We start from the raw sequence: 16531 nt of genomic DNA, 5'->3' as shown, positions 1-16531 counted from the left end.
ATGGGAACGTAACCAAGAAGTAAGAAACAGCATCATAAACCTGAGAGCAGGCAGCCAAAAACATGGAAACGTGAACACTAAAACACACAGACCGCCACCTTCCAAACTGAGCATGAGCAGACCAAGAGGGACGTTGCCACCATGCCACGAGGATCAACAAAGTAAATTTACATATTACAGCGTACAGAGGGTAATGATTTGATCCTGGAATAATTTCACACTAGATTGTGCCAGTTCGTTGATCAGGTCACCTATAGTGATTCTATATCCTAGGACAAACTCGCTCTATACTACTCTATATAGGTACCTTGCTCAACGTGGCACTCGTGAAGAGCAACCTCCTCGTGGTGAGTGCTGGGTTACGCTTATAGCTCTTCACCCATGATGAATCGGGGCAGAATGTGTCCACAGCACCTATTTGCTGGTCGTAAAAGGCGACCGAATTGGGCAACCTGTTTGCCGTGGGTTGCGCCCCTGTGTCAGCGGTGGACGGGAGTCTGGTGGTTGAGGGCACTGGTTCCAGGAATAGCGTTCCTTTGCCCAATACACCACTTCGACCCTTACTTCGCCCAGATGGGCGGTAGAATGGGCCCGGTTCTATCAATCGGCTGGTCGCGCCAAGCCCTGAGCACCTTACTTTTTGCTCAATGCTCTCGCTATTCGGCTTGGATATGTATATCTGAAATTGAATTACTGTTTGAATCTGTTTGAATTTATGACAGAAATGTTTGAATATACATGAATAAATAATTTTTGCACTACTTGATAAATTCAAAATTTGCCTAGATGCCAGTGCCAGAAGGCGGTGGCTCATGGGCCAATCGGGTGGATTTATGAATATTTGATGAGTAATTCTGCTTGAGTTCACCCTCCTGGTATCCTTGGTGCCGTCTGTTGGAGATCCACAGACGTGTGGCATCGTCCACGTTGACACTCCATGGTGGGTGGGGAGCTAGGAGGGTGAATCATATTTCATACTACCATTGCACCTCAACACAAAAAAACGCTCACACGAATCTGATGATTCGTTTTCTTCTGAGGAAGAGGATACTCATAAACGTCTCACAAATCCTGAGTATTGGTCTCGATTTGTTGTAATGTCTGCTCCAGATGGTGGTCCAATAAAACTCAATCCGTTTGCCATAGCAAAGCGCATAGAAGGTTTGCCAGGCGATGTGAAGGAAGTGAAAAAACTATGATCTGGTGCTCTTCTAATTGAATGCAGAAAACCCATTCAATCTCAAATCCTCTTATCGATCAAATCACTCGCTAATATTCCTGTTCAGGTTTCTCCTCACAGAACATTGAATAGCAGTAAAGGCATCGTCCGTGACATCGGACGTTGCCTTTCAGACATGACAGAAACTGAGATTGTGACAGAGTTGCACTCCCAAGGAATTACTGCTGTCAAACGTTTCACAGCAAAGAAAAATAATGGAGTCACCCAAACCAATACGTATCTATCTACATTCTGTCTTCCAATGCGTCCAGACTCACTCAAAGCTTGTTACTGCAACTTAAGGGTTGATACTTTTATTCCAAATCCCTCGAGATGCTACACTTGTCAAAAGTATGGCCATGGATCGAAGTCATGCCATGTTACAGCTGCATGCCATCGATGTGCTGGAACATGTGAAAACAGTACGTGTAGGATAAAGTAAGAGGCCGAGGTCATGATTGGAAAAGTAAGGACCTCAGTCTTACTTTTACACTTCCTTCGCACTGAGGTCCTCTTTTCCAATCATGACCGAGGACGAGTACTTTATCCTACATATGAACCGTCAAATGAAAAGATTACATTTTAATGATCAAATAAAACAGTATCCTTTATCCAAGTACTGCCGGTCCTAACGCTGCATTGTTTATACCGCGCTGGGTGGTACCCAGCTGGTATATCGAGGAGCATGGTCTAACAGCGCGCACGGAATTTTCGTTACGCGGCATCAAGTGTCCTGTAAGAACATTCATTTCACGGAGACAGCGACAGCAACAGAGAACTGTTCATACCCCAGTCCAAAACCGTTGAAAAGAGTGATGAAGCAGAGAGTGACGATGACTTTTTGTTTCGTTTCAAGGAACCTTTGAACGAGAAAGAGCTGAAAGATAAAATTTAAAAGCGAATTCCCAAAAAACATGAAGTATAAGATTGACTAGGCTCTGTCAGTGTTCAAGAGATGGCAAGAAGAAAGGCGAAGTAGGAGTATTGATAATAACTTGGACATACCAAGAGAGTGTTTAAAAACTGAACTGAGCGAAATGAGTGCTGCTGATCTGAACATCGCTTTGAAGTATTTTCTATTTGAAGCGGCAAAGAAAGATCGTACCGACTATCCATCCAACACCTTGTATGGCTTGTATGGGGCATTACAATCGCATTTGAAAGCTCAGTATTCAAAATACAATTTGTTTGAAGACGACGAATTTAGAGAGGCTAAAATATTTCAGTAAATAATCAGTTTTTACACACAAGAATGTTACAGATGTTATGATTCGTCTGCTATTGTTGAAAATCCATGGGACAATGCCGTACCATGTTTTTTGCACGTACCATAGAAATATTTTATTATATTTTAATCCTTTCGTCAGGGCTACACTTTGCGCGGAGGTGAGGAACACAGACGCCTGAGACTCTTCAGGGATCCTCAGATAACAGGACCTCATACTGATGACAACGGGAGGCAGTATCTTCTGTATCGAAGAGTAACACTGGTGGTTTAGGACAAAGGAAAGTCGTCCCAAAGGAGGTCCGAGCTTATGATTGTCCTAACTCGGAGAGATGTTACGTCCGCCTTTATCAAAAATACAGGCTTCTTTGGTAAGATTTCTTTTGACAAATGGTAAACAATAAATCGTTTGTAAAATGGTTTATATATATGTACTAATCAGCGTAGAGGAATGAATGCAGCCATATGTTACCCTAGTACTTATGTTGTATATCAAGTCATGTTGTAACTGTCGATGGAAATTCGAAAATGTTCCAAGATGTTTATTTCTTTTACTGCAGTAAGGCAGCAGGCGAGGAAACTAATGCATTCTACTTCACACCACTGAAGAAACCAAAACCACGAAAATGGTTTTCCAGGGTTCCCATTGGCCACAACACGCTGAAAACTACTGTCAAGAGGTTGTGTGCAGCGGCAGGCATACAGGGACGGAAAACAAACCACTCACTAAGAGCTACGTCAGCAACTCGCCTCTACCGTTCAGGTGTTTCGGAACAACTTATTTGTGAACAAACTGGTAATTTACTCATCTCTTGATTTGCACATTACGATGTTGTAACATTGAGTAAAAGTAACAAGTATTCTAAACTTTCAACGATAAGTATTGCAAGTTTATTAATTAACGATTAAAATTGCCTGTCTATATTACCACTCTAAACACTGAACTGTACAGTTTGGAGAATGTATTTATGCAGCATGTATAGTATAACTAACTATTTAAATGCATTCTCATTTTAGAGGATTGGAATCTGTTGTAATAGATTGAATTTGGTTCTTCAGTTTAATACTTTATTTAATTGAATTTCAGGTCACCGCAGTGAGGCCGTTCGGGTGTACAAGAGGTCTTCAGATGACCGAAAGGCATCAGTTTCCGACCTGTTATGCGTTGTCCCCGACAGAAAGAGAAAAGTTGATTCTGAACCAACTGCTCAAACTTCTGAACCAGAATCAAAAGTTTCTGTTAAGTGTGGAAAATGCAAAGACAAGCAGCATTCGTTAACTATTAATTTCAACTGAAATAAAGAATTGTTGAAAAATTTGTTTGTTATTATATTTTTTTAAAGGATTATGAAAATCAGGTATCTGAAACGGGCTCCGATTTCTCGAAACAAACTTGAGAATTCTTACTCAAATTTTTTTCTGACTAAATTTCTCTACATGTTTCCAACACTAAAGTCTGATTTCAACCTACACTGTAACTTTGTACAAAATATCACACTGAAGTGTTCATGTGGGCTAAATTTGCTAATGTCGTAAATCCGGTTTTGACTGAAAACTTGGTTTGTTTCGAAATCAGGGCAAGGTTTTACTTTAAACAGTAAGACACGATAAGAGGTCTTACTTTCCCCGTCATAAGTCTTACTTTCAAAAGTAAGACCTGCTATTGGGTCTTACTTTTAAGAAGTAAAACCTCCAGCTCAGCAAGAGGTCATTTCATGAAATTCGAGTACCTCCAGTATAATGGGACATATCAGTGATAGGGTTATATCATCTGTGATAAACCTCAACTCTGTGTGAACTGCTCTGGAAACCATCCCTCTTCATCCAAGGAATGTCCAACTTGGAAACTCCAGTCTAACATTTCAAGAGTCAAGCACGAAAGCAACATTTCTTTTTTCGATGCCAAAAAGATTGTTCTTGATCAGGAACATCCAGGTCCAACCTATTCTACTGCTCTTTCCGCTTCTCTACACGTCTCTAAGCCTAAACGTGTAACATGTCGCTCCACAGGTAGCCAGACCGACTACACGTGGACTAAAACATCTTGCCCTACGTTATTGTCTGCAGCAGTTCAGGTGAGCCCTTCACAGGAGAACTCTAGTTCTCAAACAATCAACACGTCACAGGAAATCATTCAGTCCAAGGCATCTTGTGATAAGGAATCAACATTAACTCAGGAACAGTAATCAGCAAAATTAGCTCATCGATCTAACTCAGACAAAAGTATCAAACAAATTAAGTCCAAACCAAAAGCAGAATCTTCCAAAAGGTATCAGAGTGGTAGAGCCTCAAAAGGGGCAGAAAATAAGATCCAAGTTTTTAATAAGTATGGATCACTTGAGGACATGGATGTGTCCGAAATCAGGCATCAAAGGGCACATAGCTTGTCGCCCTCAAGGAAGATGAGGGGTAGATCTCCTGTCAATCCTCCGAAAAGATATTTTTTTCAACTAATATTGTACAGTGGAATTGTAGAGGGATAAAGACTAATTTTAATGAACTACATCTATTAGTCCAAGATTTTAATCCATCAGCATTTTGCTTACAAGCGACATATTTAAAGCAGACAGACAATTTTAATTTACGTCAATTCAGTGCATATCATTCGTTTTCTGCTCCAGGTGACAGGGCCAATGGAGGATCTTCAATCATTGTGCGACAGAATGTTATCCACAGTCCTGTTGTACTTAATACTAATCTGCAAGCCGTTGCAGTGCGACTTACTTTGCACGTTGTATTTACATTGTGTTCTCTTTATGTTCCACCGTCATCAGCTCTCCAGCAGTCTGGTCTTCAAAATCTTTACGATAAACTCCCTAAACCATGTATAATCATGGGTGATTCGAATGGCCACAATCCACTCTGGGGTGGTACAAGCACAAATACTAAAGGTAAAGTACTTGAAGATTTTATATCAAATAATGATCTGTGTATCTTTAATCATGACACCCACACTTATCTGCATCCTGCAACTAGCACTTACTCTTCTTTGGATTTGTCACTCACTGACTCTAATCTGCTCAATGATTTTGATTGGTCAGTCCACAATGATCTTTGTGGAAGTGACCATTTCCCAACTATTCTATCAACTGTCAATCTGACTGATGTTCCACCTTCTACAAGATGGAATTTTACAAAGGCAAACTGGTCTTTATTTCAAACAATGTGCTTAAATATAATTAAACCCGAATGTTTCATTGTTGTTACCGATCCTATTCAGGATTTTTCTGACATTTTAAATGGAATTGCTGACGAATGCATTCCTAAATCCTCTACAATTCCACATATACGTAAACCATGGTTTAACACCGAATGTAAACAAGCGAGAAAAGCGAGGGAATAAGCAGAGAAATATTTTCGCCGCCACCCAACTGTCCACAATTTAAATAGATTTAAAATGTGAAATGCAAAGCTCGTCGAGCATTTAAACAAAATAAACGCCAATCATGGCAAAGCTATGTCTCTAAAATAAATACCCGTACACCAATATCTAAGGTTTGGAATATGGTGCAATGGATAAAGGGTAAAGGATCAAAATCTTGTGTTCACCATCTTAAGGAAGGTGTAAACTATTAACTGATAAATGTGATATAGCAAACAAATTAGGAGAAACTTTAGCTAAACATTCCTCCTCATCCAATTATACACCAAAATTTCAATTTTTTTAATTTTAATTCTGATAATGGTGAAGATTATACGAATGTTTTTCCATCCATGAGCTGCATACCTCCCTAGGGCAAGCTCATGATACAGCCACGGGTGCTGAAAATATTCATTATCAGTTACTCAAGCATTTACCCGAGTCATGATCAGAAACATTATTAAATATTTTTGACCATATCTGGACAACGGGGAATTTCCCTTCATCATGGCGAAATGCTGTTGTGATACCAATACCAAAACCTGGCCGGGATCATACTGATCCTTCTAATTATAGGCCGATATCGCCCACTAGCTGTGTATGCAAGACCATGGAAAGAATTGTAAATAACCGACGTATATGGTATTTAGAAACAAATAATCTTTTAACTAATGTTCAATGTGGTTTTAGAAAAAAATAGAAGTACAGTTGACCATTTGGTTAGACTGGAACATTTGTGAAAAATGCTTTAATCAATAAACAACATGCGGTATCAATATTTTTTTATTTAGAAAAAGCGTATGATACCACCTGGAAACATGGAATTTTAAAAGATCTTTATGACATGGGATTGAGAGGGCGTTTGCCTTATTTTGAAGATCGGTTTTTAACAGATAGAAATTTCAAGGTTCGTGTGGGATCAACCATATCTGATTTTTACGATCTAGATCAAGGTGTCCCACAAGGTAGCATATTATCAGTAACGTTCTTTACCATAAAAATAAATAGTTTATCCAAGGTTTTAAATGACTTTGTTAACGGGTCTTTGTTCGTTGATGATTTTAATGTATCATGTCGAGGTAAAAAATATGCACACGATTGAGAGACAGTTGCAACTTTGTCATAATAAAATCAATGTTTGGGCAGAGCAGAACGGATTCAAGTTTTCTACGTCTAAAACAAATTGCATTCATTTCTGTCGAAAATAAAAACCACATAAGGACCCAGATTTACATCTATCTGGAACTCCAATTAAAGTTGTAAAAGAAGCTAACTAGGAATAATTTTTTATCATCACCTTACGTTTTTACCACATATTAAATATTTGAAATCTAAATGTCTGAAGGCACTAGATCTATTAAAGGTTGTTTCTAACTCCAAGTGGGGAGGAGATCAAACGACCCTCCTTCACTTATATAGATCACTTGTCCGTTCTAAGTTCGATTATGGCTCCATCATCTATGGTGGAGCTTGTAAAAATAACCTTAACTTACTCGATCCCATACATCGCCAGGGTCTAAAACTTTGTCTTGGATCTTTCAGAACTTCTCCCATTAACAGCCTATATTTTGAGGCCGATGAACCGCCACTTAAACTACGCCGTATTAAACTATCTTTGCAGTATATCACAAAGTTATATTCTAATCCATCTAACCCTGCATACAATTGTGTATTTAATCCTCTTTGTGAGGATCTGTACAGTAAGAAGTCATCTCTTATTCCGCCTCTCGGAATAAGAATTAAACCTTTTATTACTGCTGCAAATATTGATCTCGAAAATATAGCTCCTTTTCGCCTGCTTTCTCCTACTCCTTGGCAGTTGCTAAAGCCACAGGTGGATCTTACCTTACCTAAACTTAAGAAATCTGACACTAATCAACTACAATATCAACAAGAATATAATCAGTTAAGAAGTGAATATGATACTTACAAATCTATATTTACTGATGGATCCAAGGATGGTGATGCTGTTGCCAGCGCCACTAACATTGGATCCAGAACTTTATCAACTCGATTACCTGATAATTCATCCATTTTCACAGCTGAATCAAAGACTATTTTAACTGCTTTAGAATATATTAATAAACAGACTAAACATAAGGAATTTCAGACTCTCTCTCCCCTGTCTTCAGGCTGTTAAAAATTCTTCGTGTCAGCCTCCAATTTTACTGGACATCATAGAATTACAAAATAAACTTGCTGCTGGCCAATACCACATCATCTTTTGTTGGTTACCCAGCCATGTTGGAATTGTTGGTAATGCAATGGCTGCTGCTGCTGCAAAAGCAGCACTCAACAAATCTGTTTCGCCACTTCTTATACCATACAGTGATTATAAACCTGTCATTAGATGTTTCGTCAGATATCTATTGCAGAAAAAGTAGGACAACCAAGTGGGTATACATAAATTACATGCAATAAAAGCAAATATCGGTTATACCTACTTGGGCTGTCAGTCCAGATTTGAAGAGGTAATTTTAAGACGATGTCGCAATGGTCATTCTCGTTATACTCATGAATATATATTAAAAGGTGAGGATCCTCCATTCTGCATGCCTTGTGATGAAAGAATCACGGTCAAGCATGTACTGCTTGACTGCATTGATTTTTCCATCACAAGGGATAAATATTTCAAAGTTTCAGCTATGAAGGACCTTTTAACACGGGTAAGTTCTCATTTGATTCTTCTTCTTTTTTAAAGGAAATTGAATTAATTCATAAATTTTGATAGCTATATTTTGTACATAAATAAATAAATTTTATAATTCGTAGTATGAATCAATAACTGAGATTGTTAGTGGCTATATCCTCGAAGGGTGTTAAAGTAGTGTAAAAATATTGTCCCCCTGAAAGGGTATGTAAGACCACGTCTTTCAAAGTATATATATTTCTGCCACGTTTTTAATCGCAGTATATATGTTCATTTAAATTTTGGCTAAATTTGTCAATAATCGCCAAAAACTGAGGGGATGATGTAAATCCGGCTGGGGTCCATGCAGGTAGCAAAAGTACTGTAAGTCCCCATGGACCCTAGCATGGTGATCTACCTTCAGAGGCTGGCGATCTATAACCCTTTTTTATATTGTAAAGCCTCATGACTATTTAGTGATATCTTTTTATTGTTGTATGCTAGTTTTAAACATTAAATCTGTGATATCCTAGTATGTTTACTGTCTATCACTGACAGGTTCTTATTTGGTTTAAATATATGTATACATACTGTATAACTTCTCGTCACGATATGGCTGAAATATTACCGATGTGACGTAAATGATAAACTCACTCACTCACTCACCTTGCTTCACGTCGTGTCTTCCAACAAACTACAAGCACTGAAGGCACAAGACCACAAAACAATATAAACCTGTAAATGATGAGGCTTATATACTTGTTAATAATAATTGAACATTATACTTGAATCACCGCTTCTTAGCGCACCTGGTCAGAAACTATTAATTAAACAATGTCATCGATAGATCATGCACATTTAAGTAAACTCAGTAAACTGATCTATTGTGTTTAGCAATTGATACTTGGCAGTTTTCTATTCGCATGATTCGCATAAGTAAACAATGAATGTAAACAACGGCAACTGTTGAGTGAGTGAGCGAGTGTGTATGGTTTTACGCCGCTTTTAGCAATATTCCAGCAATATCACGGCGGGGGACACCGGAAATGGGCTTCACACATTGTACCCATGTAGGGAATCGAACCCGGGTCTTCGGCGTGACGAGCGAACGCTTTATACACTAGGCTACCCGACCGCCCAGGCAACTGTTGAGGCAACTATTTATTGCTGTGTTTTTGTGTTGCGATCAACCAGAAATAAAAAAGGCAAATGTTGATTTGATTCACTGTTCAAAGCGGCGTTAAACCAAACTTAATCACTCAATCTTTACCGCACCTGAATTGTAATGTGTATTGAATATTTGCAGGGGACCTTGATTGGGATCAACTGGTCAATGGTCGTTTCAAGTCAGTACTAACTGCTAATTTAGAAATATATGCGAAACATGTATGTTCCTCAGGATACCACATACCACAAAGATACATGTGTACGTGACGGTCATTTGTGACGTGAGAGGAGAAGACAGATATCCCGAATGCCCTGAAGTTGTTGGCTCTGTCGTCATACACCATTTGGCCATCAACGCCCTTTGGCACCCCTAAGCGCCACACACCACACACCACACACCACACTTATCACACACACCACACACACCCACACACCACACACACCCTATCATATAGTATGGCATGGTTGTGATTCTTGGTGTGTGAGCAGGATCGAGGATTACACCGAGTGGTACATGTCAAAGACTTGCATTACACATAAATTATATGAAATTATTAAATCCAAACCACTCACCTACAAACGATTTCTCTACATTATATGGTTTATATCGTGCAAGGTGAGCTACAGTTCTCCCAGGTATAATATCACAATAGTTGAACCGCGTATGCTGTTTTGAATGAACAGTCATCCTCTACAACAAATATGTGCAGTATTAATTAAGTTTTCAGTAACGATTTCTATGCACGGCTCAGTTCCATGATAGTGTGACCGTGTCCACTAATGCCAATATTATAATGATAATGTTAGTTCACGTCATGGTTGTATTCACGGGACAATATTTACCAATCTAAATATTTTTGTTCAAACACTGTAAATAAAACAATCCTGAAAAATCCATTTTAGATGCCGTCTATATCATAATAATAATAAATATTATAATAATAATGTTAGTTCACGTCATGGTTGTATTCACGGGACAATATTTACCAATCTAAATATTTTTGTTCAAACACTGTAAATAAAACAATCCTGAAAAATCCATTTTAGATGCCGTCTATATCATAATAATAATAAATATTATAATAATAATGTTAGTTCACGTCATGGTTGTATTCACGGGACAATATTTACCAATCTAAATATTTTTGTTCAAACACTGTAAATAAAACAATCCTGAAAAATCCATTTTAGATGCCGTCTATATCATAATCTAGTGTTCATAAATAACCATGAAAAAGTGATGAAACACATGTACCAAGTGCTTGCGAAAAGGTAAGCGTAATCTATCTGGCACCAGTCGTAAACACATTCAAAGGCAAGGCAACGATAAACACAGGAACATAAGTACAAATCAAGTTAAGGAATTGCATCGAAGATAATTGATGTCACTGAAGCGTCAAATTTCAAAATGTCATTGAAATTGGCATGTGGCGTTTTTTGAAATCTTTCCAGAAAGAGCAAGCTCGATTGCACCTCAAACGTACATATGTGGACACCAAAGTAAAGAGCTGCTGGAATAGTTTCTTTTTTAAGTAGCAGTAAGAAGATATAGTATTGCTCGACATATTTTAAAGGGAAAGTTGACCATTGGATACCATCCCTCTTATCATGCAGACTTGTGCAGAGATGTTCTTGTCACTCTGAATCTTTATGCATATTTTTAACTGTGGAACATCTGAGGTCGTGACATTGGTCTCCTTTATTCCTTACTCGGGCTGGTAAATCCGTGGTAGGGAATTGATCGAACGATACCAGATCATCATTCTTCGATAGCCTATAGAAGCAGAAATTCCGATTCAAATGCCTACAGAATCAGATCTGCAAAAAATTGTGCCCAAGGTTTTGCCTATTTCTTGTCTTAACGCCATATCGATTGTCCTTCGGAGATGGTACGTAAGACCATGTCATTCAAAGTATATCTATTACTTCCACAGTTTTTATCGCAGAATATGTGTTCTTTTAAACCTGAAGGGATGACGTAAATCCTGTTTGGGTCCATGCAGGTAACAAAAGTACTGTAAGTCACCATGGTCCCTAGTATGGTGATCTACCTTCAGTTGCTGACGATCTGTAGCCTTTGTTTTTATATTGTTTTCTTACATATAGCGAAGTCTTTTTAGGATTGCAAAATAGTTTTAACTAATAATCTGTGATATTCTAGTTATTTTACTGTCCTTCGTTGACAGGTTTTGTATTGTTTTAATGGATATGTTATGTATAACTTTTGTGCATTGTAACTTTACCGGTGTGTCATAGCTATAAAGTGCATTGTAACTTTACCGGTGTGTGACAGTTATGAAGTGCATTGTAACATTACCGGTCTGTGACAGCTATCAAGTTCATTGTAACATCAGCGGAGTGTCACAGCTATAAAGTTCATTGTAACATTAGCGGAGTGTCATAGTTATAAAGTGCATTGTAACCTCACCGGTGTGTCATAGCTATAGAGTGCAATATCATACCTCCATGTCAGAATGATGAGATCTGATTGGTCCACGTGATCTTGATAAAATACTATGAAACTCGCCTTGACGGGTAATAAATTTCTCAGAGGGGAAATAAATCTCTTATATCCGCCACGAACAATACACCCTGCACGTGGATATCTGAGAGGCAGAATAAATCCCTTATACCCAACTTAAAAAAAAAGGCTCACACTTTTTCCGAGTCAAAGGAGGCCACATGACATAGCACAAGTTAACCTCAACTCAATCGAACAGCTGTTTTCTATCAATTTTGAATTGTGGTAATTCGTTTACAGTGTCAAATTAAAACATGTCTGTCGGTAAGATAAATCGTTGAAGCATAATCACTCGGGGTATATGGGGTTTCATGCGTCCCTCGTTAGGTGTTATAAGCGTATTGTAACATTTACGTGTCTCAGCCGTTCTCTTGTATTTATTATGTCACCTGAACACACTTGAGAAGGAATGCGTGTTGTTTGTTCAAACACGGGTAAAATACCTTTGTCAGTCCGATCGTGGAAATGTTGTAGCCATAGGAAGATGCGCCGTGACCTATTCCAAGACCTCCTGCGAGGATCACTATAGCACCTTCCACAGAGATGCCTCTGTTGACAGCGTGGGCAGGCGATGGTGGAAGGTGGGCAGTCCGCTCGCATGTGCTGTAGTCGCCAATTGAGTCAATAATCGACAGGAAAGTTGACACCAAGACACTTGTGAATGCAAATGCGTTGACTTGAGGCATTCCAAATTGACCCGCGTGTACAAAATGTGATTGATAAAGCATACCCTGTGTACATCCATACTGCCAACGTGGACTGTGGACTGCCAACGTGTAGGTGCTAAATATAATTTGATCATAATTTTATTGCGTGATAGTAGTGTTATTGCAAAGCCACAACACGTGGTCATCTCCAAGGTGAAATAGAAGCAGTTTGGGCATTAAGGGTGGAGCCTCTGATTATTGTTCAAAATAATAATTATAAGCATATTCTGAATGGCTCGCATAGATTTGTGCACAGGAATGGAAAAAGTTGGGTGATATTGTTTTTCAAATTTCACACTATCGTTAGAGTAGTTTGACATTGATGGTAACTAATTTTATTTCAGTCTGTCTGCGGTGTATTGGCATCGGGCCATGAACAATCGCAATGCATCAACAGATCGATAAATAATTTTTCGTCAGAAGCACAAAACATAATTTGTTCTTGATATTTAAAAGAAATCTGACTCAACGAGTTACAACATCGTGCAAAAAAAGTTATGGATCATGAACATTTTTCATGTATGCTGGTATTTTTTTAAAGGTATATCTCACCTTTTTCCATATCGATAATCCAGGCAACCTGTTTGTTATATCTCATCCTTTTCCATATCGATAATCCAGGCAACCTGTCTGTCACCATTCACCTGATGAAGGAGAGAGTACATACTCCGAAACGTTGCGTTCCTCATGATAAAGAAGATGACATCCATAAATTCTCCTCCTGTCCGATCATGTTTAGCTGATGAATTATGCTGTGTAAAACTGACAATCGTCTCATATGGATAGAATGTCGGTAATCAATAACAACGTGAAATATGTGAATGGTCATAAAGGATATTTGTCCATGTTTGATAATTTGAGTTGATATTTTGCATGCCCTTACTCCAGAATTTTAATTGTAGCTTATACAATTATTGTAACCATTTACAACAGGCACACGAAAGGAGCGAGGTTTGGATTGGTGGGAGCAATACACCGCCCACCATCCGGGACACGAGACGTCAACAGAGTACCCGTATGAGGAAGGAAGTGATGTGTATGAGCTATTGTTCATTCCAGAACGCTGGAAGCGATCTAACTGGACCCGTTTTTCCCTGTCATACCAAATTACCATTAACGAAGTGTAACCGAAATCTACATTTAATTTCCAACATGAAATCTGTTGATGATGGAATTCGGAAGCGCTATCTCATATTTAAAGACCAATATATTTAGCAGTGTGTCAGTATAGATTGGACTATGTTTACTATAGAAAATCACTAAAACGTTATTTTAGTCAGTAGTTATAGTTGCCTCAAAGGCATGACTCCTTTAAGCCTAATATTTAATTTTCATTTATTTATTTTTGATACGACAGTGGAACGACACATTCAAGAGCCTATATCGTCATTAACTGTATTGTAACAGTCATGGCATCAGCTGTTGCTAAACACATCACAACATGATCTGCCCCATGGGTAAGCTGTAAAGCGTCGCAGACTTCAAGCTATCAAGGTGCACAGGCATATAAACAGTTAAAAATTATTATGTTCAGTGGAAGGGGATTTTTCAAAAAGAGGAACTTGAAATTAATCGATCATGTAGAAGATATATGGAGAAGTAAAAACAAACAACTGCAGTAGAATTAATCCAATTCCTGCTGACAACAAAACTTTTATGTTAGTGTGAGCGAGTCGGGGGAGGAAAGTCATAAAACCCGCGTCACCTCCGTGTCCATTAGTATATGCAATCGTATTTAAAGAAAACAGATAATTGTGCCACGACTCTAAAAACTGTTCTTTGGGATCTGTTATGAATATCTTTGAAGTTGATGTCCAAATTAAGACCTTAGAAATGATTGAATTTTTTTTTGATATACTGTGTATAAGAAGTGAAGCTTAACGTCTGTGGGTGTGTATGTTGTATGAAGATATGAACTTTTTGCTAAATCACGACATTATAGTATTAATTCTATTGTCTGTTGTAAAATATGTATAACAACCTTCTGTTGTCATTGTTTAACCTACTCACGTTGATGTATGCAATTGTTGTTACTGTTAATCCTCCACCTACTGTATTTATTCTGTACCATGTTCATAATTCAGCCTTACTTGTCAACGGTACAAGGATCTTTACCGAAACGTCACCTTCACAGTAAATTGTCCCTTCTTTGTCTCTTGTAACCAGTAGACTCATGCCTAGAAGTAAGCTGCCTGGCATAGGGAAGGTGCTTGTCCCATTATTTTGGTTTCCAATCTGCATACAAACACGGGATCGGGTGGTCAGGCTCGCTGACTTGGTTGATGCATGTCATCGTATCCCAATTGAGTGGATCGAATATTGCTGAGTGCGGCGTTAAGCAACTGACAAACACAACACAAACAACAAACAAGGCATATAAACAGAGCATGGCACCAAAGGTATGGTCAAAACGCTCAACGGTTGAAGAGCTGTTGTCCTTGTTTTCACAATGCCAAGCAACTTCTTGGAAGAGTAGCCTCATTATGTCTGCTCTGGTCACTGTGTATTAGTGCATGTGTACCAAAGCGCAAACGCACTCTTCCATTATCTTCTTGCAATGGCTACTGTTCTGCCTCAATATTTGAAAAGGCGTAAGCGTCAGTCCACTTTGTAAAAGCATTGGAAACCACCGAAATGAACTTGTTACCTGTCTGTGTATGATCGAGCAGCCCCATAATGTCAGTAGTAAGTCACCCCGTAGGTGAGTCAGTTACAAACTGCTTTATAGGTGCTCTGTACTTAGAGGGTCGTTTCCGAGCAGAACACGTGTCACATTTAGAACATTGTTGTCTAATGCCTCTGTTCATGTCAATCCAATAATAATACTCTTGGCTAATGCATCCCAAATGACCTCCAAAAGGGGAATCATGATTATGTGTCAGGATTTGGCGATGCTTACAAGTTGGCATGACAATCTGTCAATGCCATCTTTGACCTCAAACCTTGTATGGAGTACCCTTTTTACCTCACAAACACTTGAAGTCTCATCATTGCAATAGCCCGCTGTGAATCAGCTGTGAGAGAATATTGTGGTTGCGCCTCTACGGCAATCCTCTCTTTTTCCAGCTGAATCCTAGAGTCTGTTAACTTAGAGTTCAATGTAACATTGTCATCCACCAAATCTCGACCTAAGTCCGAGATGGTGGGTTGGCTGTTCCCTGCGTGTTTTGCGGAGCTGCTCTCCCTGGGGATTGATTCACACACTGAGACGCCCAGTGTCCAGGTTTAGGACAGTTTGAACAAAACGAATTTGTCACGCCTAGATGTTCCCTGAGCTCTGCACATGCCCCTACTTTGGGTATCCCAAGGACTGCCATAAGGAGAATGGCTCATTGAATTGTTTTGTCTCATTGGGCTATGTCTGTCTGTCTGTCTGTCTGTCTAATAGTTGCAACAATATTGACTTCTAATAGTTTACGTGACTTGGAGTATTATTTTTCCAGATTATTCAACTTCCGGATGATAGAGATCCATTCATACAATTTTCACCGCAATTTTGCCTTTTACAAGTGATGAAATCTGTTTCGGTGGATGATCGAGTTTATTCTGGCGTTATTCTGACAATTTATTTTTTTAAATGCAGTGTTATCAAATACTTTACAAATATGCAATTATCATCGCATATTTACTGCAACTTTATAAAATGGTACATTACATCATATATGTTACTGCAATCTAATACAATATTATACATGACATCAC

This window comes from Haliotis cracherodii, unplaced genomic scaffold (genome assembly GCF_022045235.1).
Source record: "Haliotis cracherodii isolate W230 unplaced genomic scaffold, xgHalCrac1.p SCAF_9, whole genome shotgun sequence".
NCBI lineage: Eukaryota > Metazoa > Mollusca > Gastropoda > Lepetellida > Haliotidae > Haliotis > Haliotis cracherodii.
Note: the sequence above shows the minus strand (reverse complement) of the source record.